Source organism: Peromyscus eremicus, unplaced genomic scaffold (genome assembly GCF_949786415.1).
Source record: "Peromyscus eremicus unplaced genomic scaffold, PerEre_H2_v1 PerEre#2#unplaced_91, whole genome shotgun sequence".
Taxonomy (NCBI): domain Eukaryota; kingdom Metazoa; phylum Chordata; class Mammalia; order Rodentia; family Cricetidae; genus Peromyscus; species Peromyscus eremicus.
This window is the reverse complement of record NW_026734331.1, coordinates 568,506-591,716: the sequence shown is the minus strand read 5'-3', so window position 1 is coordinate 591,716 and position 23,211 is coordinate 568,506. Positions and strand designations below refer to the sequence as shown.

Genomic DNA, 23,211 nt, shown 5'->3' with positions numbered 1-23,211 from the left:
TCAATCAATGGGACCTCTTGAAACTGAGAAGCTTTTGTAGAGCAAAGTATATGGTCAACAAGGCAAAGCGACAGCCTACAATATGGGAAAAGGTCTTCAACAACCCCACATCTGACAGAGGACTGATATCCAGAATATATAAGGAACTCAAGAAATTAGACATCAAAATGCCCAACAGTCCAATTAAGTAATGGGCTATAGAACAAAACAGATTATTCTCAAAAGAGGAAACTCAAATGCCTGAAAGACATTTAAGGAATTGCTCAACATCCCTAATCATCAGGGAAATGCAAATCAAAACAACTCTGAGATACCACCTTACGCCGGTCAGAATGGCTAAGATCAAAAACATTGAAGACACCTTATGCTGAAGAGAATGTATAGCTAGGGGAACTCTCCTCCACTGCTGGTGGGAATGCAAGCTTGTACAACCACTTTGAAAATCAATATGGCGCATTCTTAGAAAATTGGGAATCCGTCTCCCCCAAGATCCAGCTATACCACTCTTGGGCATATACCCAAGGAATGCTCATTCATACCACAAGAGCACTTGTTCAGCTATGTTCATATCAGCATTGTTTGTAATAGCCAGAACATGGAAACAACCTAGATGCCCTTCAAATGAAGAATGGATAAACAAAATGTGGTACATATACACAATGGAATACTACTCAGCAGAGAAAAACAATGACATCATGAGGATGGCAGGCAAATGGATGGATCTACAAAAAATCATCCAGAGTAAGGTAACCCAGACTCAGAAAGACAAACATGGTATGTACTCACTCATAGGAGGATACTAGATGTGGAACAAGGATGACTGGGAAGCTACTCACATCACCAGGGAGGCTACCTGGAAAACAGGACCCCAAGAAAGACACGGGGATCGCCCAATGACGGAGAAATTGAATGAGATCTACATGAATAGCCTGGACATGAGTGGGGTTAATGAAGGGCGAGGGTCAAGGGAAAGAGAGCTTGGGGGAGCGGGAGATCCCAGCTGGATCAACAACAGAGAGGGAGAACAAGGAATAGGAGACCATGGTAAATGAAGACCACATGAGAATAGGAAGAAGCAAAGTGCTAGAGAGGCCCACAGAAATCCACAAAGATACTCCCACAACAGACTGCTGGCAATGGTCGAGAGACAGCCCAAACTGACCTACTCTGGTGATGGGATGGCCAAACACCCTAATTGTCGTGCTAGAAACCCCATCCAACTACTGAGGGATCTGGATGCAGAGATCCAAGGCTAGGCCCTGGGTGGAGCTCTGGGTGTCCAATTAGAGAGAAAGAGGAGGGTTTATATGAGTGAGAATTGTTGAGACCAAGGTTGGATAAAGCACAGGGACAAATAGTCAAACGAATGGTAACACATGAACTATGAAGCAATGGCTGAGGGGTCCCCAACTTGATCAGGACCTCTGAATGGTTGAGACAGTTGATTGGCTTGATCTGTTTGGGAGGCATTCAGGCAGTGGGACCAGGTCCTGTGCTCATTGCATGAGTTGGCTGTTTGAAACCTGGGGCCTATGCAGGGTCGCTTGGCTCGGCCTGGGAGGAGGGGATTGGACATGCCTGGACTGAGTCTACCAGGTTGATCTCAGTCCCCAGGGGAGGCTTTGCCCTGGAGGAGGTGGGAATGGGGGTGGGCTGGGGGAAAGGTGAGGGGCCGGGAGGGGGGAGAACAAGGAATCCATGGCTGATATGTAGAACTGAATTGTATTCCAAAATAAGATAATAAATAAAATAAAAAAAAGTTCCCTTCTGTGCATGTGTACACATATCAAATTGGAGAGTTGTTGCGAATTGACCTAACAAATGTGCCTTCTCTGTACCAGTGTATACATCTCTCTTGACATTTTACTATGTGGGGGAGGCAGCCAACAACCTAATAGGACACTTCCTGACCATTCTCCCCCAAAATGATGGAAGAGCCTGCTTGGTCTATGAAAGCCAGCCAACTGGCTATCAGAAAGGGGGTTCCAGCTAAGGGCAAGTTAGACTTCTTCATATCCTGCAACTCAGATTGGCACTATTCTACTTCTGGCTCGTAACTTACAACAGGATCGAAATAGCTTTCATAATTTGGAAGGTCCTAAGGACCTTCTTGCCCAACACCTCCTGAGGCTTATGCCCACCTCTGGCACTTAACATTTAGCAGGCATATGTCTTCAGGGAGACACTTTCCACCCATGCAGGATACCATCTTCAAATTCTTAACTTACTTTTACTATTCTTGGAGATGCTGTCCCAAATCTTCTGGCACTTGGAGGATATAATGATACCATCCAGGAAAGACAGATTTCCTAACAGGGTACCTAGCATCTGTGAAGACCTACCACTGCCTATTCTATCAGGGGACAGGCTTCCTGCAAAGTTACACGCTAACCAGATTCTCTAAGAAGGAGGACAAGTCTAGTCCTCTACACCTGGAAAAGATCCCAACCCTTAGAGCTACAGATTCCTCACTAGAACAGAATTCACAATAAGGGTAGGTATGGATAGAAAGTCCTATCTTAAGAATTAAAAAAGTCTTGGTATTCTAGATCATAGACTTCTATGACAAGTCTCTTTAACTCCTAGTTTTCATGACTCTTGTGGGGCCATTGTGGATCATAACATCTCTTAGGAGTCTGGTAACATTAACCCAACCTCTTCTCATTGAAACAAATACAAGAGCATGGCCACCATCTCCCCTTCACTTGAGTTTATGCACACATCTGATACACACCACAACAACACTGAAGAAGCAGGTGCCTCACTCTCTTTTTCTGAACAAACCAGACCACTGAGAGGGCTCAGAATGAGCAAGCAATCTCTGACCCTAGCACATTATCTCTAATGAAAACATATACCCAGGTTATCCTGTATGTATTGCTAAATACAGCATAGCATGTGCTTACTTTGCTCTCAGAAGTCAACATTTTACATGCATGTTTTCTATCTATTCTGATTTATGGACTTCGGAAGCTCACTAGCATGGCATGTGGGTTTTTGTAAATATCTTCCTGAAAATTTAGCCAGCACAAGTATTATCACATGTGTGTCTCCATAACCATGTCTATTCCTACAGAGGGAGAAACAAAGGTCTTCTCACCTGACATAGAACACCACTGATACAGCAAGAAATAATTCCACCCAAATCAACAGTAATGAACTTGTTAAATACCAAAGTTATTTAAAAGTGAATCGTGGATGAGTTACTTGCACTAGGTACCATGATTTAGATGTAGATACATGAAGCAAAAACTCATGTTGGAGACTGACCCAGGACTGTTTGATCCAGGTCTGTTGTGTCTTGAGTTTTCTGCTTCGTGGAGTCTTGCAAAAACAGGGCGTCCTTGGCCTAACCACAAAATGTACGTTTAGATAAACCACTTGGCATAAACTGTAATCAGCCAGCTGCAGAAGCCTGGGACCAAAGAAACACCCTACCCTGACCACCCTGACTTCTTCTCAAAAAAAATTTTCGACTCTCCCTGTTCCCCTTCCCTGCCTGAAATCCTGCTTATAAGCTGCAACATCCTGCCAATAAATGAGACCTTGACGCAACTCAGACTGACTCTGTCTTTCTTTATGGGCCTGGTCTCCTTCTTCTCTCACCCCCATTGGCTTTCAGGTGGTTCCCTCCTCGAGACCCTCGAATAACCTGACCTGCTGGATGGGTCAAACTCACATGTGCATCATATAAAGAACAGGAAATCCCTAAGTGCTCTTTCATGATTGGAAGCCATCAAGACAGGTGTGAAAAGTGTCTTCCTGGTAATGCATTAAAACTTGTATGAGCTTAAGGAGGATTCCTGTGCACTTTGCACTTCAGCTTTTCTAAAACTGGGAATTCTACCTGCTTTGAGTCTCATAGGATCCTCAACCTCCACAAAGAAAGTTACAGTGTGGAGGAAACTGTTACTCAACAAACAGGGATGGCCCTGTTCTCTTGGCTTTCCCTCTGTTGGCTTCTCTTGGTTGCTTTACCTCTTTATATCACCAATGTGCACGTTGGATTGAATCGCGCACAACTACCAAGGCCTCCCATAGCTTCCAAGGAACATAACAAACCAATAGGATTAGCAAATGTACTAAAGACCCATACCACTCCCAAGGTCCCAGTTGAATTCATCTCATTCCTAAGACTAGCATGAATACAGGCCCATCCATTTCTGGGAACTATACATCAGAGACCACCCAGAATGTACTCTTCCATCAACAAATCTATCCACTGTTACCTTTTCAGAACCTGGTTTTAACAGGAACCCCAAAACATGAAGAATAATAAACAAGCCAGAAAAATGCCTATATTTTCATATTACTTTGAACACAATTGAGGGGCCATGCTGACTACTGCAATTGAAGTACCAATGCACACTGTCCTACTGAGCTTTTGTTAATATAACACAAACCAGAGTCCTGAGGAAAGACAAAAAATCAGTTCAGCAGTTGCCTACTGCTTCTAGGGTTTTTAGCCTTGAGAGAAAAGGAAACGGACTGGAAGGATGTCCAATGCTGAAGCGCAAAATTCTCTTTTGTCAAAATTTTCTATCTTCTATCCCTTTCTCAATTTCTATCTGTAAAAAATAAGTGTAAGGTATAGTGTAGTAATATAGTGTAGGAAAAACTTAGAAGTATAAGATCATGTAGAAAAAATAAGTAAGGCAACTAGACAGAAAAAACTCTTCAATTTTCTAACTTTGGGGGCTATGAACGCATACTGGGAAAAAAATCTTTCTTTGGGCTTTACAGGTAGTAAAAAAGCTCTTCTTTGAGCTTATAGGGAAGAAAAAGTTTCCTGTGGAAGCTTTTGACCTGGGGACAGCTGAAATGCTAAGTCCAAGTGGCAGGAGAAAGTGATTTCTCCCTGAGGCGAAAATGTGGGTGTAAGGGACAGCCTCTAGTTAAAAAACCATTTACTCTGACAGTGCATCTCTGCCCGCTCTGGAACGGCTGAGAGAATTAGGCAACTTTGGAGTGTGGCTTTGTCCCAATGTTACAGTTCCCTAGCGAAAAGTATCACAACTCTATAACAACAACACTCACTAAATCCCAGTGTTGTATAGCAAAGCTGACTATAAACTCTAAACTTTAGAAATGATGTATGTATTTCCTGTCTAGTTAAGAGAATCTTTCTAATATAGTGATGATAATTAAGCATAAGAAGTAGAAAAAGATGAAAATAAGATATGTGAGTTTGTAGAAATTTTGTTTTGTTAGATCTGTGTTAAGAAATCTTTAGGTGTTTGCTAAGTTAGATATATGCTAATGGTAGCCCTATATAAGTTTGTAAAATAGATCGATGGAGTTCCTTTAAGAATATAAGCTTGATATCCAGTTTTGCCAGCACCATTTGTTGAAGATGCTTTCTTTTTTCCATTGTGCACTTTTGGCTTCTTTGTCAAAAATTATTTGTTCATAGGTGTGCGGATTAATGTCAGGGTCTTCAATTCGATTCCATTGGTCCACATGTCGGTTTTTATGCCAGTACCAAGCTGTTTTTATTACTGTAGCTCTATAGTAGAGCTTGAAGTCAGGGATCGTGATGCCTCCAGAGGTTGTTTTATTGTACAGGATTCTTTTGGCTATCCTGGGTTTTTTGTTTTTCCATATGAAGTTGAGTATTATTCTTTCCAGGTCTGTGAAGAATTGTGTTGGTATTTTGATGGGGATTGCATTGAATCTGTAGATTGCTTTTGGTAAGATTGCCATTTTTACTATGTTAGTTCTGCCTATCCATGAGCATGGGAGATCTTTCCATTTTCTGACATCTTCTTCAATTTCTTTTTTCAGGGACTTAAAGTTCTTGTCATATAGGTCCTTCACTTGCTTGGTTAGTATTACCCCAAGGTATTTTATGTCATTTGTGGCTATAGTAAAGGGTGATGTATCTCTGATTTCCTTCTCCGCTTTTTTGTCCATTGTATATAGGAGGGCTACTGATTTTTTGGAGTTGATCTTGTATCCTGCTATGTTGCTGAAGGTGTTTATAAGCTGTATCAGTTCCTTGGTGGAATCTTTGGGGTTGCTCAAGTATACTATCATGTCATCTGCAAATAGGGAAAGCTTGACTTCTTCCTTTCCAATTTGTATCCCCTTAATCTCCTTATGTTGTCTTATTGCTCTGGCTAGAACTTCAAGTACTATATTGAATAAGTATGGGGAGAGCGGACAGCCTTGCCTCGTTCCTGATTTTAGTGGAATCGCTTTGAGTTTCTCTCCATTTAATTTGATGTTGGCTGTTGGCTTGCTGTAAATTGCCTTTATTATGTTTAGGTATGTTCCCTGTATTCCTGATCACTCCAAGACCTTTATCATGAAGGGGTGTTGGATTTTGTCAAATGCCTTTTCAGCATCTAGTGAGATGATCATGTGGTTTTTTTCTTTGAGTTTGTTTATATGGTGTATCACATTGACAGACTTTCGTATGTTGAACCATCCTTGCATCCCTGGAATGAATCCTACTTGATCATGGTGGATAATTGTTTTGATGTGTTCTTGGAGTCTGTTTGCCAGTATTTTATTGAGTATTTTTGCATCAATGTTCATGAGGGAGATCGGTCTGTAGTTCTCTTTCTTTGTTGTATCCTTGTTTGGTTTGGGAATCAGGGTAATTGTAGCCTCATAGAAGGAGTTTGGTAATGTTCCTTCTGTTTCTATTGTATGGAACAATTTAGAGAGTATTGGTATTAACTCTTCTTTGAAGATCTGGTAGAATTCTGCACTGAAACCATCTGGTCCTGGGCTTTTTTTGGTTGGGAGACTTTTAATGACTGTTTCTATTTCGTTAGGGGTTATTGGACTATTTAAATAGTTTATCTGGTCTTGATTTAATTTAGGTATGTGGTATCTATCCAGAAAATTATCCATTTCTTTTAGGTTTTCCAGTTTTGTGGAATAGAGGTTTTTGAAGTATGACCTGATGATTCTCTGGATTTCCTCAATGTTTGTTGTTATGTCCCCCTTTTCATTTCTGATTTTGTTGATTTGGATGTTCTCTCTCTGTCTTTTGGTTAGTTTGGATAAGGGCTTGTCTATCTTGTTGATTTTCTCAAAGAACCAACTCTTTGTTTCATTAATTTTTTGTATTGTTCTCTTTGTTTCTATTTTATTGATTTCAGCTCTCACTTTGATAATTTCCTGGCATCTATTTTTCCTGGGAGACTTTGCTTCTTCCTGTTCTAGAACTTTCAGGTGTGCTGTTAAGTCACTAGTGTGAGATTTCTCCAGCTTATTTATGTGGGCGTTTAGTGCTATGAATTTCCCTCTTAGTACTGCTTTCATAGTGTCCCATAGGTTTGGATATGTGGTGTCTTCATTTTCGTTGATCTCTAGGAAGTCTTTAATTTCTTTCTTTATTTCTTCCTTAACCCATTGGTGATTCAGGTGGGTATTGTTCAGTTTCCATGAGATTGTAGGTTTTTTGTAGTTTTTGTTGTTGTTGAAATCCAACTTTAGACCATGGTGGTCTGATAGAACACAGGAGGTTATTCTAATTGTTTTGTGTCTGTTTAGATTTGTTTTGTGACCAAGTATGTGGTCGATTTTAGAGAAGGTTCCATGGGGTGCTGAGAAGAAGGTATATTCTTTTTTGTTAGGATGGAATGTTCTGTAGATGTCGATTAAGTCCATTTGAGTCATGACATCAATTAAGTCCTTTATTTCTCTGTTAAGTTTCGATTTGGGGGATCTGTCCAGTGGTGAAAGTGGGGTGTTGAGGTCTCCCACTATTAATGTGTGGGGTTTTATATGTGATTTAAGCTTTAATAATGTTTCTTTCACATATGTGGGTGCCCTTGTGTTTGGGGCATAAATGTTCAGAATTGAGACTTCATCTTGGTGGATCTTTCCTGTGATGAGTATGTAATGCCCTTCTTGATCTCTTTTGATTGATTTTAGTTTGAAGTCTATTTTGCTGGATATCAGGATGGCTACACCCGCTTGTTTCTTAAGACGGTTTGATTGGAAAGTCTTTTCCCAGCCTTTTATTTTTAGGTAGTGTCTATCTTTGAATTTGAGATGTGTTTCTTGTATGCAGCAGAGAGATGGGTCCTGCTTTCGTATCCATTCTGTAAGCCTATGTCTTTTTATAGGTGAATTAAGTCCATTGATATTGAGAGATATTAATGTCCAGTGATTGTTCATTCCTGTTATTTTTTGGTGGTGATGTGTGTGTACTTTTCTTCGTTGGGGTCTACTGCTGTGGCTTTATCTATTGCCTGTGTTTTCGAGGTTGTATCTGACTTCCTTAGGTTGGAATTTTCCTTCTAGTGCTTTCTGTAGGCCTGGGTTTGTGGATAAATATTGTTTAAATCTGGCTTTGTCATGGAATGTCTTGTTCACTCCATCTATGAGGATTGAAAGTTTTGCTGGGTATATTAGTCTAGGCTGACATCCATGGTCTCTTAATGTCTGCATTACATCTGTCCAGGACCTTCTGGCTTTCAAAGTCTCCATTGAGAAATCGGGTGTTATTCTGATAGGTTTGCCTTTATATGTCACTTGGCCTTTTTCCTTTGCTGCTCTTAATATTCTTTCTTTATTCTGTACGTTTAATTGTTTAATTATTATGTGGCGAGGGGACTTTTTTTGGGGGTCTAGTCTGTTTGGTGTTCTATAGGCTTCCTGTATCTTCATAGGCATTTCCTTCTTTAAGTTGGGAAAGTTTTCTTCTATGATCTTGTTGAATATATTTTCTGTGCCCTTGAGTATTCTTCTCCTTCTTCTACCCCTATTATTCGTAGGTTTGGTCTTTTCATGGTGTCCCAAATTTCTTGGACATTTTGGTTCATGACTTTGTTGACTTTAGTGTTTTCTTTGACTGATGAATCTATTTCTTCTATTGTATCTTCAACGCTAGGCCCCAGGTTTCAAACAGAAAACCCATGCAATGAGCACAGGACCCGGTCCCACTGCCTGGATGCCTCTCAAACAGATCAAGCCAATCAACTGTCTCACCCACTCAGAGGGTCTGATCCAGTTGGTGACCCCTCAGCCATTGGGTCATATTTCATATGTTTCCGTTCATTTGGCTATTTGTCCCTGTGCTTTATCCAACCTTGGTCTCAACAATTCTCACTCATATAAACCCTCCTCATTCTCGCTAATTGGACTCCCAGAGATCCACCTGGGGCCTAGTCATGGATCTCTGCATCCAGATCCCTCAGTAGTTGGATGAGGTTTCTAGCACGACAATTAGGGTATTTGGCCATCCCATCACCAGAGTAGGTAGGTTTGGGCTGTCTCTCGACCATTGCCAGCAGTCTGTTGTGGGGGTATCTTTGTGGATTTCTGTGGGCCTCTCTAGCACTTTGCTTCTTCCTATTCTCATGTGGTCTTCATTTACCATGGTCTCCCATTCCTTGTTCTCCCTCTCTGTTGTTGATCCAGCTGGGATCTTCCGCTCCCCCAAGCTCTCTTTCCCTCGACCCTCGCCCTTCACTACCCCCACTCATGTCCAGGCTGTTCATGTAGATCTAATTCCACTTCTCTGTCATTTGGCGATCCCCGTGTCTTTCTTAGGGTCCTGTTTTCCAGGTAGCTGCCTGGTGATGTGAGTAGCAGTCCAGTCATCCTTGTTCCACATCTAGTATCCTCCTATGAGTGAGTACATACCATGTTTGTCTTTCTGAGTCTGGGTTACCTCACTCAGGATGATTTTTTCTAGATCCATCCATTTGTCTGCAAACCTCATGATGTCATTGTTTATCTCTGCTGAGTAGTACTCCATTGTGTATATGTACCACATTTTGTTTATCCATTCTTCAGTTGAAGGGCATCTAGGTTGTTTCCATGTTCTGGCTATTACAAACAATGCTGATATGAACATAGCTGAACAAGTGCTCTTGTGGTGTGGTTGAGCATTCCTTGGGTATATGCCCAAGAGTGGTATAGCTGGATCTTGGGGGAGATGGATTCCCAATTTTCTAAGAATGTGCCATATTGATTTCCAAAGTGGTTGTACAAGCTTGCATTCCCACCAGCAGTGGAGGAGAGTTTCCCTAGCTCCACATCCTCTCCAGCATAAGGTGTCTTCAGTGTTTTTGATCTTAGTCATTCTGACAGGCGTAAGGTGGTATCTCAGAGTTGTTTTGATTTGCATTTCCCTGATGATTAGGGATGTTGAGCAATTCCTTAAATGTCTTTCAGGCATTTGAGTTTCCTCTTTTGAGAATTCTCTGTTTAGTTCTATAGCCCATTTCTTAATTGGACTGTTGGGCATTTTGATGTCTAATTTCTTGAGTTCCTTATATATTCTGGATATCAGTCCTCTGTCAGATGTGGGGTTGGTGAAGATCTTTTCCCATTCTGTAGGCTGTCCCTTTGCTAAGGTGGTCTTAAGACATGTAGTAATAAGCTTGTAAGAAGTAAAGATGTTAGTTGTAAATGTAAGTTTAAATAAGAATTTGTAAATGTAAGTTTAAATAAATATAAGTAAATAAGTAAAGATTCTAGTTGTAAAAGATGAAAATAAGAAGTAAATAAGAAATACATTTGCTAAAGTAGTTCTATAGTTTCCTTAAGGAGTATAAGTAAGTAGAAGTTAATACGTTATACGTGAGTTTGTAAAAAATGTAAATGTTAAGTGTGAGTCTATGCTTAATTTATATAGTAAAAGAACCTGAGACACAGGCAAAGTAGGCAGTCTGAATGGTTTCAAAAGCTCCAGAAGCTGCTAGGGAGTGAAGAATGGCAGACACCAGAGCCACAACAAGGCATCTGCAGCTGAGATCTGTGGAAAATCAACGCAACATAGAAAAACCTGAGCTAACATAAAAAACGGTGCAGTTTAAAATATTACTGTACCTAAAAAGGTCTCTGGCTTGAGAATAAAAGTTGCAGAGACACTTGTTTAAACTAAAATTATTAACTGCAAAAAGTTTTACTTGTAAAACATCTCTTCATATTTGAAAGTGAAAGCCTGATACCAGAATTTACTTTTTTTGAACTTTTTGAACTTAAAAAAAATGAGATAAAACTACAAAAAGATTTTTGTTATGGATTTTGTCATATTTGGAAGACTCATACCAGAATTTATTATTTGAATTTTGGAACTTAATAAATGAAATGAACAGTAGAAATTTCATTTTGATGGGACAATTTTGAGTTTACTTATAGTAATGACCTAGGAACTGTTTGCTGGAATTGGGTTAAAAATGGAACTGTTTAAATGAAGAAATTTATTGTTTCTACCTAGAGTCAAGATGCAGTTTTGTGTATGCATATATGCTTTATTAACGGGTGATTCATGAACCGTTTTATGGAACTGTTTATGTCAAAATGGAATTACTTATGGAACTGGTTTTGTGTTATAAATGTAACTGTTTAAATGGAAAAGTTTGGGTTTTCTAACTAGGCTTGAGATTTTATTCAAAAAAATTTATAAAGAAAGGAAGAAATAATATTCCTTAGTCTACTTAATTTAAAAAATATTTTCTTATTTGAGTGGATTAGTGTTTTGTTAGTAAGAAATGCAAGTGAGTATACTAAGATTAAAGTGTAAAGAATTTTATTATGAAACTACTTTTGGATGTTTTGCTAAAAGTTTTCAAAGTGTTAATGGTTAGATTGAGAATATTGCTTTTCAATATGGGTTTGTAGGAATTGTGTAAGTTTGGATTTTTCTAATTAGGTTTGAGATTTTGTTTTAAAAAATTATAAAGAAAACGAGGAGTTAGGAGTGAATTAAGATTGAATGTATGTTTGTAGATATTATGTTAACCTATTGATAGTAATGCACCCTTTTTTAAGAACAGTTTGCTTTAGCTTGTACAACCACTTTGGAAGTCAATATGGCGCTTTCTTAGAAAATTGGGAAACCCTCTCCCCCAAGATCCAGCTATACCACTCTTGGGCATATACCCAAGGAATGCTCAACCACACCACAAGAGCACTTGTTCAGCTATGTTCATATCAGCATTGTTTGTAATAGCCAGAACATGGAAACAACCTAGATGCCCTTCAAATGAAGAATGGATAAACAAAATGTGGTACATATACACAATGGAATACTACTCAGCAGAGAAAAACAATGACATCATGAGGTTTGCAGACAAATGGGTGGATCTAGAAAAAATCATCCTAAGTGAGGTAACCCAGACTCAGAAAGACAAACATGGTATGTACTCACTCATAGGAGGATACTAGATGTGGAACAAGGATGACTGGACTGCTACTCACATCACCAGGGAGGCTACCTGGAAAACAGGACCCCAAGAAAGACACGGGGATCGCCCAATGACGGAGAAATGGAAGAGATCTACATGAACAGCCTGGACATGAGTGGGGGTAGTGAAGGGCGAGGGTCGAGGGAAAGAGAGCTTGGGTGAGTGGGAGATCCCAGATGGATCAACAACAGAGAGGGAGAACAAGGAATGGGAGACCATGGTAAATGAAGACCACAAGAGAACAGGAAGAAGCAAAGTGCTAGAGAGGCCCACAGAAATCCACAAAGATACCCCCACAACAGACTGCTGGCAATGGTCGAAACCTCATCCAACTACTGAGGGATCTGGATGCAGAGATCCATGACTAGGCCCCGGGTGGATCTCTGGGAGTCCAGTTAGCGAGAATGAGGAAGGTTTATATGAGCGAGAACTGTTGAGACCAAGGTTGGATAAAGCACAGGGACAAATAGCCAAAGGAATGGAAACACATGAACTATGAACCAATGCCTGAGGGGTCACCAACTGGATCAGGCCCTCTGAATGGGTGAGACAGTTGAATGGCTTGATCTGTTTGGGAGGCATCCAGGCAGTGGGACCGGGTCCTGTGCTCATTGCATGGTTTTTCTGTTTGAAACCTGGGGCCTATGCAGGATCGCTTGGCTCGGCCTGAGAGAAGGGGACTGGACCTACCTGGACTGAGTCTACCAGGTTGATCTCAGTCCTCCTCGGGGGAAGCTTTGCCCTGGAGGAGGTGGGAATGGGGGGTGGGCTGGGGGGAAAGTGAGGGGGCGGGAGGGGGGAGAACAAGGGAATCCGTGGCTGATATGTAGAACTGAATTGTATTGCAAAATAAAAAGTTTTTAAAAATTAAAAAAAAAAAATAACACACTGTACAACTGCAAAGCTGGTTGGCCCATGTAACTGCATCCTGAACGACATGTGTGTCTTAAGAAGTGGAGACTTTAAAAATAAAGAAGACTTGATTTGTAAAAAAAAAAAAAAAAAAGAAAGAAAGAAAGAAAGTGGGACGGGGGGGAGCCCATTGTCAGGTTCCTCATGGCTTTACCCAGCAGGTCCTCATAGAGAGGATGATTAGGACCAGGTGCCTGAGTGCAGGTGTCTGAGATGGTCTGCACTTGGCTGTGCTGGGGGGAGGTCTTTTGCTCCACCCCCTTGGCCTCTCTATAAATACCCTGGGGCAGAGACAGTCAGGGCCCATTGGAAAAGGTACCAGGCCCTCTCGAGGCTATCCTTTATTTTCTATCTGTTTATCTCTGCAATATGAATCCTTCTATTTAATATTTCCAGCTGCTCACCCTCAAGAAAACTCTGAAGAGCTGTGAGGTTGGTGGGTAAATGCCCCACAGACCTGAAGATGACCTATGCACTGAGGAGAGAGAACAACACCCCTATGAAGTCAGGGGACGAAATAAACTGCACTACAAGAGTAAAGAAGCAAATGAATGTTTGGGTATTGACAAACTGCAACATCATGGGAAGCAACGGTCACCCATTAATCTGAACTCTGAATGAAATGGGGTTAACTATCTATGAAAGTCTCAGGCCATGCCTGATGGAAACCCATGTAGGCTGCCTGCAAACCTTCTCTTCTCTCTCTAATGCCCAGATCCAATCCCACAAACTCATCCTGAGTTCTGTAACAGAACACACTTACCTGGCCTTCTGACACATGCTACTCTATAAGGTGAATCCCACAGATATATCCCTTGGGCAACAAGTAGGAAGAAGGGAGAACAACAACACTCAGACATCCAATTCTTCCAGTCTCATCCCTGCTCCATTGCCTAGGATAACAACCCACACACAAACTGAGCATGAACATTTTAACCTGGTGCCTACATGGAGCTTAACTCCTACAATCAAGGGTTGTTGGTGTGAGAAGGTATTCTGCAGGTTGATGAATGAGAAATCGGAAAACCAACAGAGCCAGAAATCCTTTGGCCTAATCTGTCTTGCCTGACAATTACAGTAGGCCAATGGTGACACAGAACATGGTGGAGGAGCCAATCAATTTCTGATTTAATTTAAGGCACACCCCACAAGAGGGAAACCATACCCAACACCACTTGTCTAACAAAGAACCAGAAACAAAATAGCCCAGAGTCTTAGGCTAAGGGCAGACACTACTCATCTAAATAGAAAGTCAAAAAATTACCAATCAGTGTATGTATTATAGCTATTAGCTTAGAATTTCATGGTACTCTGAACTCAGAGAACAAATGGGCCTCTGACTCATGTGCCAGCACTCACAACCCTTTCCTCCCACTGGGTAGCCATGTTCAATTTGGTAAAAATAAGTGTACATTCATCTTATTTTACTTTATTTCATCATATTTGGTTGTTCTCTCTTGAAAACCTTTTCTAAAGAGGGACAGAAAGGGAGTAGGCACTGAGAAGTGGGGACTTGGAAAAGAATTACAAGGAGTGGAGGGTGGGGAAACTAAAATCACTATAGGCTGTTAGATGAAATAAGTTCATTGTTACACTGAAGGAAAAATAATATGCAAATATTTAAAAATAAAAAACAGAAATGATGGGAATTATAAACAGAACATAGTTCTGTCTATCTATCCATCTATCTATCTGTCTATCTATCTCTATCTATTTATCTCTCGTTTTCTCTCCACTTTCAGACTTCTCAATAACACAGGCCCAGTGATGTTCTACTCATTAGGGTCTACGCTGCTACAAGAGGACACTTTTTTTCCTGAAAGGTCTACAACCTGGAACCTGGATGAACCTTATGACTTTTAGTCATTGACACTTGGAATGTGTCACAGTATCTGACAAGTGGTCAGTCATGAAGGAAATTGCAAGGAAGAAAGACAGAGGCAGCCTGCTGGCCTATGAAAAAGGACAGTCTTATTGCAGAGTTTTGCCAAGAACTACAAAACATGAAACAATATGTATAGAGGAACAGTTCTACTGAACTGGGCATGTAGCTGCATGCTACAGTAATAGCTCAGGGTAAAGGAGGTCCTGAGTGAAAGTGCTGACATCTCATGTGAATGCAGGAGGAGAGCTAAACAGGCTCCAGGGTCAATTTCAGTAAGGACTCACAGACATTGTCATATTAGTACTTTTTCAGGCAGTTAGAATAAGAAATGTATATAAATGTGTACTATAAACATGCCATAATACTGGCTAAAAACCCACCAGTCAATGACAGAAAAGAATGAAAACAATCTAAACCAAAATGAGGAAACACAAGATTTCCCCATATTTCAACAAAAGATCACATTCCTGTTTGAGAAGATACACTGAGATGGGAAACTGGTTGTTCTTTTCCATACATACAGAAGAAAAATAAATACTATGCTTTTTCATGTCACCCAGCACCCAGTACCAAAACATGTCTTCTTTCTCCAGGTGTTCTACTCTCTTTATCCTGATCTCAGACTCACACTTGGCAGAGAATGCTAGAAGCCCAGGATTCTGCAGACTGTTGCCAGGAGGAAGAAGCTTCAGTAACTGTCACACTCATTATACTTGTGGATGAAGAGAGAAGGTGGCCAGACTCAATGGCTAACAACCTCAATACTATAAGAAGGGAGGCAAGACAAAAAGAATGCCCACATGTCTGAATCCAGGGTGAGACACACAGTGAGTTTCAGAATAACAGGGGCTACAGAGACTTGCCTATCTCAGGAAAATAAAAGTCAAGAAGGAGAGAAAACATCCAAAGGTATACGAGTCTGGGCAGCAAAAGAGCAACAAGTTCGAAAAAGGTAACATGTGCAGCAAGGTTCACCATCAGGCCCTCAAGTGTTTGCTTCTACCAGCAGCATCCAATTACAAGCATCTTCACGGTGAACAAAAGAACACTGCTTCTGGAAGTTCACCATGATACTGCCCACCACGTAAGGATACAGGTTCACAATGGTCCAAGAATCAAACCCTACCAAAAAGGGGTAAAAAGCAGAGAAGAGATATGTGAGTCCTGCCTGGGGCAACACAGACTAAGGAAGGCCTCTAGGAGAAGACACTCAAAGAGAAAAGTCTTGGAGTTCATCATCCAAGGTGCATTCAATGCACTCAGTCCTGTCCTTCAACAAAGTCACAAAGGAGCCCTTTGATCTCTTCCTTGGGTCATGGACAGATGCTGACAGCCCATAAATCAGATCAACTGAAACGGTTTCTCACCTGACTTCCCTCCACCTAGGTGTTCACCTCCTTCCTGCCCAAGACTACTGACTGTATGTACAGTGCATGCTGATGGGACACTGTCTGCTAGAAGTTGATACCTCAAAGAAACAGTAGACACAGCTTCAACATGGAACCTTATAAGAAGCTCTGCCAATACTCTGGAGTAAACCTCATGGGAAGGGGGACTTCCATGCCAGGATTGCCTCCTTTCACTAGCCCACACCTCAGCCTCCATGGCTACTATTGGTCTCCTGGTATCCTATCCAACCAATACCATCTTTTAGCTCAGAATCCAACCTTCCCATTGGCTGCTGCCCCGTTTATGACATCATTGTCCCTCCAAACCTACCACCACCTGGTATGTACTTGGAGTATCCATGGAGATGCCTGTAAACAAATTTGGACCATCACAGGTCACCTGTGACCAGTGACCAGTAAGTGCTGTCTGATACCAGACACACTTGCCATTTAGGTCAGCTGATCAGACAAGGACAACCAAATCTCTTCCTACATTGTAGGGTGGATTGCTGATACTCTCCCTCCGACCATGGCAGGTAAGGAAAGAAACTTTAAACATTTCTTTTGATCACATCTCCCCTTATTTTTACTATTCTTTTAAATCTTTGTTTTGGGGATACCATTTATGCTGATAGTGATGTCTTGAACTGAATGTCACATTTAGGTTTGGTTCTGACTAGGTATATGAGCTTGGACAGACAGTTTAATCTCAAGTGTTTTCCATCAACCTCAGGGAGATGAGAGTGTCACTAAGTTCTGGGCTCTGTACTGTCAAGTCTCAAGAGGCAAGTGAACAGGGAATATAATCAGGCCCTTCTTGACGATGCTAAATTCAAGAGACACAGGAACCTGAACAAGATGTGCAGAAATCTAGCATTCCTTAACAAGAATGGGACAGACTCCCTGGCATACTATTTCCCATTTATTGTTTCAAGATCAGGGCGCTCTAAAAGTAATGTTCATACCAGGAACGGTGACACACACTTGTAATCACAGCATGTAGAGCTTGAAGGGATGAAGTTCAGTTCAAGTGTAACTTGGTCTACACTGGCCTGTCTCCACATTCACCAAAATAAATATTAGAAATAGACAAAGAGAATGGCTGCCATGTTTTGGAGTTACTTGGACTTCCCTAGATTAAAAAAGGAAACTTAGAAGGCATGGATTCTGAGAAGGCAGTTATTGTAGTGGAAGATATATTGAGGGAGTTACATGTAAGACAGACACACAGGAAATTGGGGAAGAAGAAAATAAAGTATGAGGAATGAGAAAATATAGACATACAAGAAGGCACACTGCAGAGTGTCCCTGGAGGCACATTAAGGTAGTTTGGAACAGAACGTTGCAGACAACCACAGAAATTAAATCAAAATAACACAAGGCATTGCATACATTGTACATATATACATTTTATAATTCCCAAGCCATGTACAGACAACCACACGGTTAAGATCAGTCTGAAAAAAAGTTCCATGTCACATACACAAAACAGTATCCTGCTCTGTTTCCTGCCATCCAGCTAAATTGCGCAACGTGCCTATTGTCATATGGGCACTGGTGGTGTTGGATATTGACAACTGGGGCTGGGCACTCTGACAGACAGTTGTACACTGCACTATGACAACTGGCATGCCATTGAGTGGGTGCAATTTTCACAAGGGTTCCTCAGTAGAAGAGTTATAAGAAATTAATAGTTACTGAGGAACTGGCAAAAAAAAAATTGTCCCAGAGTTAAATTGAGAAACAATCTCATTCAGACACAATACTCATTAGAAATATCAAGAGGTCACACTACACAGGTGCAAACAAGACAAAAATGTTATCAGTTGGTTGTATTCATGAAGTCATGTACCCATATGTGTTTAAAGGTTATATAAATAGCAAGAGGACATTAATTATAGAAGGCATGGGATGGAAACAGTAGGAGTTAAGAGGAGAAAGGGATTCTTAGCTTAAATGCAGTGCTTATCTATGAAATTCCTGATACATCATTATTGTAAGAAAGCTCAGAGTAGAGACAAATCTGGTAGACATGGCAAGTAAGTACTGCACTCTGGAGGCAGAGGCAGGCGAGTCTGTGTGATTGCCAAGGCCAGACTGATCTAGGTAGAGAGACCTTTAATCTCTACATAGAGAAAGATCTGCATAGAACAGGACAAAGGCACAGGCATGAGGTTCTTCTCCTTTAAACACTTCTCTTCTTGGACACAGGTGTGAGGCAGTACCACAGCAGGTATCAAAACAAGACAAAGCAGGGCAAAAAAGGGTGTTGTCTAGTAAGAGCAAGGGTCAACGTGGATCAACTAGGAAGTGCATGTCCACACAGGAAGAACAGGCAGCTCATCAAATGAGTGTCATCCTATCCATTACCAAGAATCATTCTGAACCATTTGTTTGGGATATATGAGGGAAAATAGGTCTCAGACTCTCCCAGACAGGACAAACTGCAGATAATAAAGCTCCTCACAGGAAGCCATGCAGATTCCATCTCACTGTTCTTTCCACTTTCCTCTTCTTTCTTAAAGAAAATTTCCGAAGTGCACCTTTCTGTGGGACAGAATGTGCTCTGCAGCCCTCTGTGCCTGTGCTGAGGAATGCCACGCCCTTAGCAGGAAGTGTGTGCAACTTCTCCAGGGTCTCCACCCCAGCTCTGAGTTCAGCATGGCTCCTGCCATCAGACTCCAGCACTTGTTGCCAGCAGCTCATGGACAGTGCATACCCCTACCTACCAGCTGGCACAACAATGGTGACTGCGCTGACTGACCAGGGCCAGAGCTCTGCCTCAGCACTCTCCTATCCAGGTGTTCTCCAGTGGGATCCCATGGGAAGCACTGACAGGAGGGGAGCTGCACTCCAGGACTTCACTGTAACTGTCATTGACCAGAATACCACATTCTCCTCCTTGTCTATGACAGCCCAGGGTGACAATATTTTAGATCCCAATGCGTTAGTCCTTTCCTATCCAACACTGTCTGCCAGCCTTGTGCAGGACACACCACCACAGTTGCAAAATCCAGGATACAGCCTGGCACCTTCCTACCAGGAGGGCAGCCAGGTGCACTACTATGAACTCAATATCCCGGGCCCTCTGATGGCTGGAGAACTTGGGCAGTGCCTGCAGGTCTGTGGCTCTGTGTCCTACTCTCAGGGTTAGGGCTCTGCCCTGCAACCAGAGATGGTGATGATGCTAAAGGAGATTCAGCCAACAAATGTCCAAACACCTTTCTCCACCTCTGCCATCTACTATCCCACACCTGCTCAAGACATGGCAGACATCAGTCTTCAAGGTGAGTAAAGCCAGGAGGGAGGAGTGAGATCATCACTCAAAGCAGACACAGTTCGACTTCTCAGCAGTGGATGTCCTCAGGGAGAAAGGATGGGAGTCCTGAGAGCTCAGCCTTGGCCTGGCTCACCATCTCCATCTTCAGTCTCTATAATGACTGACAATGCAGGACAATGAGTGGCACCCATCCTCCATTAAGACATGTCCAAGGACACCACCACAGACACACACATCAATTACCTAGCTTATCAGTCCCATGCATTGTTACACAGCAATCACCTCCTTCCTAATCTATTCCTCAGGGCTGTAGAGGACACCAAGGCCTTTCTGTTTGGGAACACTTTATTTTCTCTGGGTTCAATTCTGACTCTAGTGCTGTGCAACTCCAAATCTGTCCTAGAAGAAGTATTCCTCGCAGATTCCAAGTGCTGGCCCTGCCATTCTCTTCCAAGCTTAAGTGCATTGAGAGTCCGGTATACCCAGTGTACAAGTGTACAACTGCTAAGTTGGGCAAAGCTTCTCTCTCTCTCTCTCTCTCTCTCTCTCTCTCTCTCTCTCTCTCTCTCTCTCTCTCTCTCTCTCTCCTTTTCTTTGCTATGGTTGGTTATTCAGAGGAGAGCCAAGGCTATGCATGATCACTAGGATATGTTCTCTACTACACAGTCACACCCAAGACTAAAGATTTCACCTTCTTAAACCAATTTTCACGTCATTAATAACAAGGCTGTGAAATGTGGAGCTGGACGAAATCCAGGGTTGTTGAAAGGATTGCTTTGCAGGAGTGAGTAACTGGGTTTGGATACCTGAAACCACTTAAAAAGCCAGGCTACTGGGGGCATTTGAGTAATGGCAAGAAGTTGGCAGACACAGGTAAGTTCTTGAAAATTATGGACCAGACAAGCTGCTGATAGCAAACTTCCACGGAAATGAGGGTCACTCTTACAGAGACATGCGAAAGGAAAGGGAGGATCACACCCCAAGGGAATTCTGTCACCTCCCCATGATCACTATGCATGCACACAACACACAAACACGGAGGACAAAACAAACATCTGAGAAAACATGATATCACATGGTTACCAGAAATAAGACAGTGGTCACAAGTTTCCCAACAGAGGTGCTGTGCCGACTGTGCCACTCAAGCAGAGCTCATAGGAATGCCTTCCCCACTGTTGTAGGGGTCTGAGTACTGAGGTGCACTGAAAAGTGGGGAGCACCTCACTTACCAGGCACTGACTTCTTCCTTGACTCTTTTTCAGTGGTGAAAATGGAGACATCCCTGGAACTGACAACTTCAGGCCAGACACTCTGTCTGCTGCAAAGTCCAGACCTCTGCAATGCCTGCATCCAGATGAAGACACCACCTGTCCATGGGGACTGGTCATTAATTGCCCCCATCGACAGTCCTTCAGAACTCCTGCACTTGCCTCCTGCTCCAAGCTTGGAACAAACAGAGAATAACGACTTGGATTTGATGACAGCCAATCTATCAACTCCTCTGGATGCCTATGAGGGCATAAAAGAAAACCAAGATCCATCACTTCTCCCTTTAGCACATGCCAACATGCAGCAGGCCCTGAGCTACACTGATTCAGGGAGCCTAAAACAGAAGCTTTCTCCTGACAATGCCACCTTGGGAAGCAACAGCCTTGGTCAGGATGAGCCTGGGGTGTTGCAAGATGCAATGAGCTCCAGCATGGACTTTGCAGACATGACTACACTGGTGGCAGATATTCACCTTCCCCGACTCTTCAACTCAATCACTGAAATGAACCAATTCCAAGATCCCACAGCAACCCAATCCAAAGACATCAGGAGGGATCAGGCCCAGGAAAGCTCCAGCATCATCAGGGTACCTGTGGACCAAGTGAATGGCCAGAAAGCCTCTGAGATGCTTGATGGGTCTTCTCAGGCCAGAATCCAGCTCAGGACCTGGTGGAGGAAGAAGAGGTTGTGGGCAGTGCTGGGTCCAGTGAAGGGGCTATTGACAACATGCCTAAGCACTTGGAGGGCAATGCCCAGAAAGCCACACCTAACATGCCCAGCAGAGCTAGGGCTCAGGGGCAAGACAAGACAAAGAGAACCAGAGAAAAAAACTCCAAGAAAACAGAGGAGCTGAAGCAGTCAAGGAACAGAGTCAAGGCAGAAGAAAATACCACCAAGCCAAAGAACAAGAGGAAGAGGAATCCACGTGAGCTCAGCCACAACAGCTTTAAAAAGTCTCGAACTCACCTGGGCATGCACATGCTAGAATCTGTGCAAGTCTTTTACCCACTGGGGAAGAAGAAAACTGGCATCTTCTCCTCCAGGGCTCGGCTAAACTTCAGCAACAACAAAGATAGCAGGACAGGCCCAGCCACCTCATCCCTTCTGGATGTGCCATGTGATGTCCGGGGCCCTGGTAAAAGCCCGAGCAATGCTCAGAGACCAGGGAACAATGTCCACAGGGAGTGTCCATCTCCATCCCAGTATGAGTTGCCCCCACCTGGGAAGGTCAAGTTGGTACCTCTGCCTTTTCCAGCCCCGGACAAGGCACAAGCCAGACTGGTTTCCAGAAAGCCTCTCTCCCTGGCTTCACGCAGGCCCCCTGCAGTATACCCTGTGAGGCCTCATTCCCACTCGGCTCAGCCTACCACACTCAAGCCATCCAAACCAGTTCCTGCCAGGACTTCTTTGATGGCCTCTGACAAGCCAGTTTTGCCTATTGCTACCAGTGCCACACGAGCTAACATAACCAACCCCATCCAGTCTTGCACTGGGCCTCAGCCAGCTGTCTGTAGGCCAGTATCCTACAGGGCATCATCTCACACTTCACTCCAGAGGGAGCTTGCCTCTGCTGACAAGAACAAGGCCCCATCACCTCCCAAACCTCAAATCCAATATCTGCTGCAAGACTTCAGCCACCAACCAATTCCATGGAGGAAAGTCCACATTCCAGGGCCAGTCATCTCACAGCCCATCACAGAAGAGCAGAGGCCAGAGAGGGAGGCCATGAAGAGGCAGGCTCAATGGGAGAGAGAGAATGCTGCCAAGTACACCTCTCTGGGAAAACTGCAGCTTTTCCTTCAGAGGGAGAAGGATATGGAAATTTCTCGATATTATGGCTATGCAATGTAAGAGCAGGCCAGGTTTTTAGAGCAAAGTGCTTTTCAATGTGGATAAGAAGAGATATAAATACCAATACACATGTATACAAGGAGTTTAACAACTTAAATGAAATGTATAGATACATAGGTCCAAATGTAGTAATACAGATGACTATGTAGATATAGATGGATATACAAAATGTCTATATTCACATATATTTGAGTACTTAGTAAAACTCCCTAAAAAGTCTTAAGTCTGTTATTTCATCTGTGAGTAAGTTGTCTTTCAGTATTTATCTTAACTTTGATAATTTAATTTTTACATTTTCCAAGTACAATATCATATTCTATATGAAATAAAACTCACAAAATACTTTTTAAGTATTAAATCAATTAAATGCTCTAGTTGTATTAACATTATTATCCTGGAGTTTTTCATTCACAGGACATGGTATGTCTTGAAGCACATACTGAGTATTGAGCTTACTTCCTCTTTGAC

General features: G+C 42.3%; 1 long non-coding RNA gene and 1 pseudogene across 1 annotated transcript in view; one reads left to right on the top strand and one right to left on the bottom strand.

The window, feature by feature from the left end:
* LOC131901496 (uncharacterized) overlaps positions 1 to 17,263 on the bottom strand; it is a 60,019-nt gene extending 42,756 nt beyond the window's left edge. Inside the window, exon 1 of the long non-coding RNA XR_009376741.1 lies at positions 16,424 to 17,263. This is a non-coding gene — a long non-coding RNA (uncharacterized LOC131901496). The remainder of the gene's footprint in view (positions 1 to 16,423) is intronic.
* On the top strand, positions 15,685 to 22,962 carry LOC131901482 (uncharacterized protein C2orf78 homolog; annotated as a pseudogene).
* Positions 22,963 to 23,211: the final 249 nt, after the last annotated feature.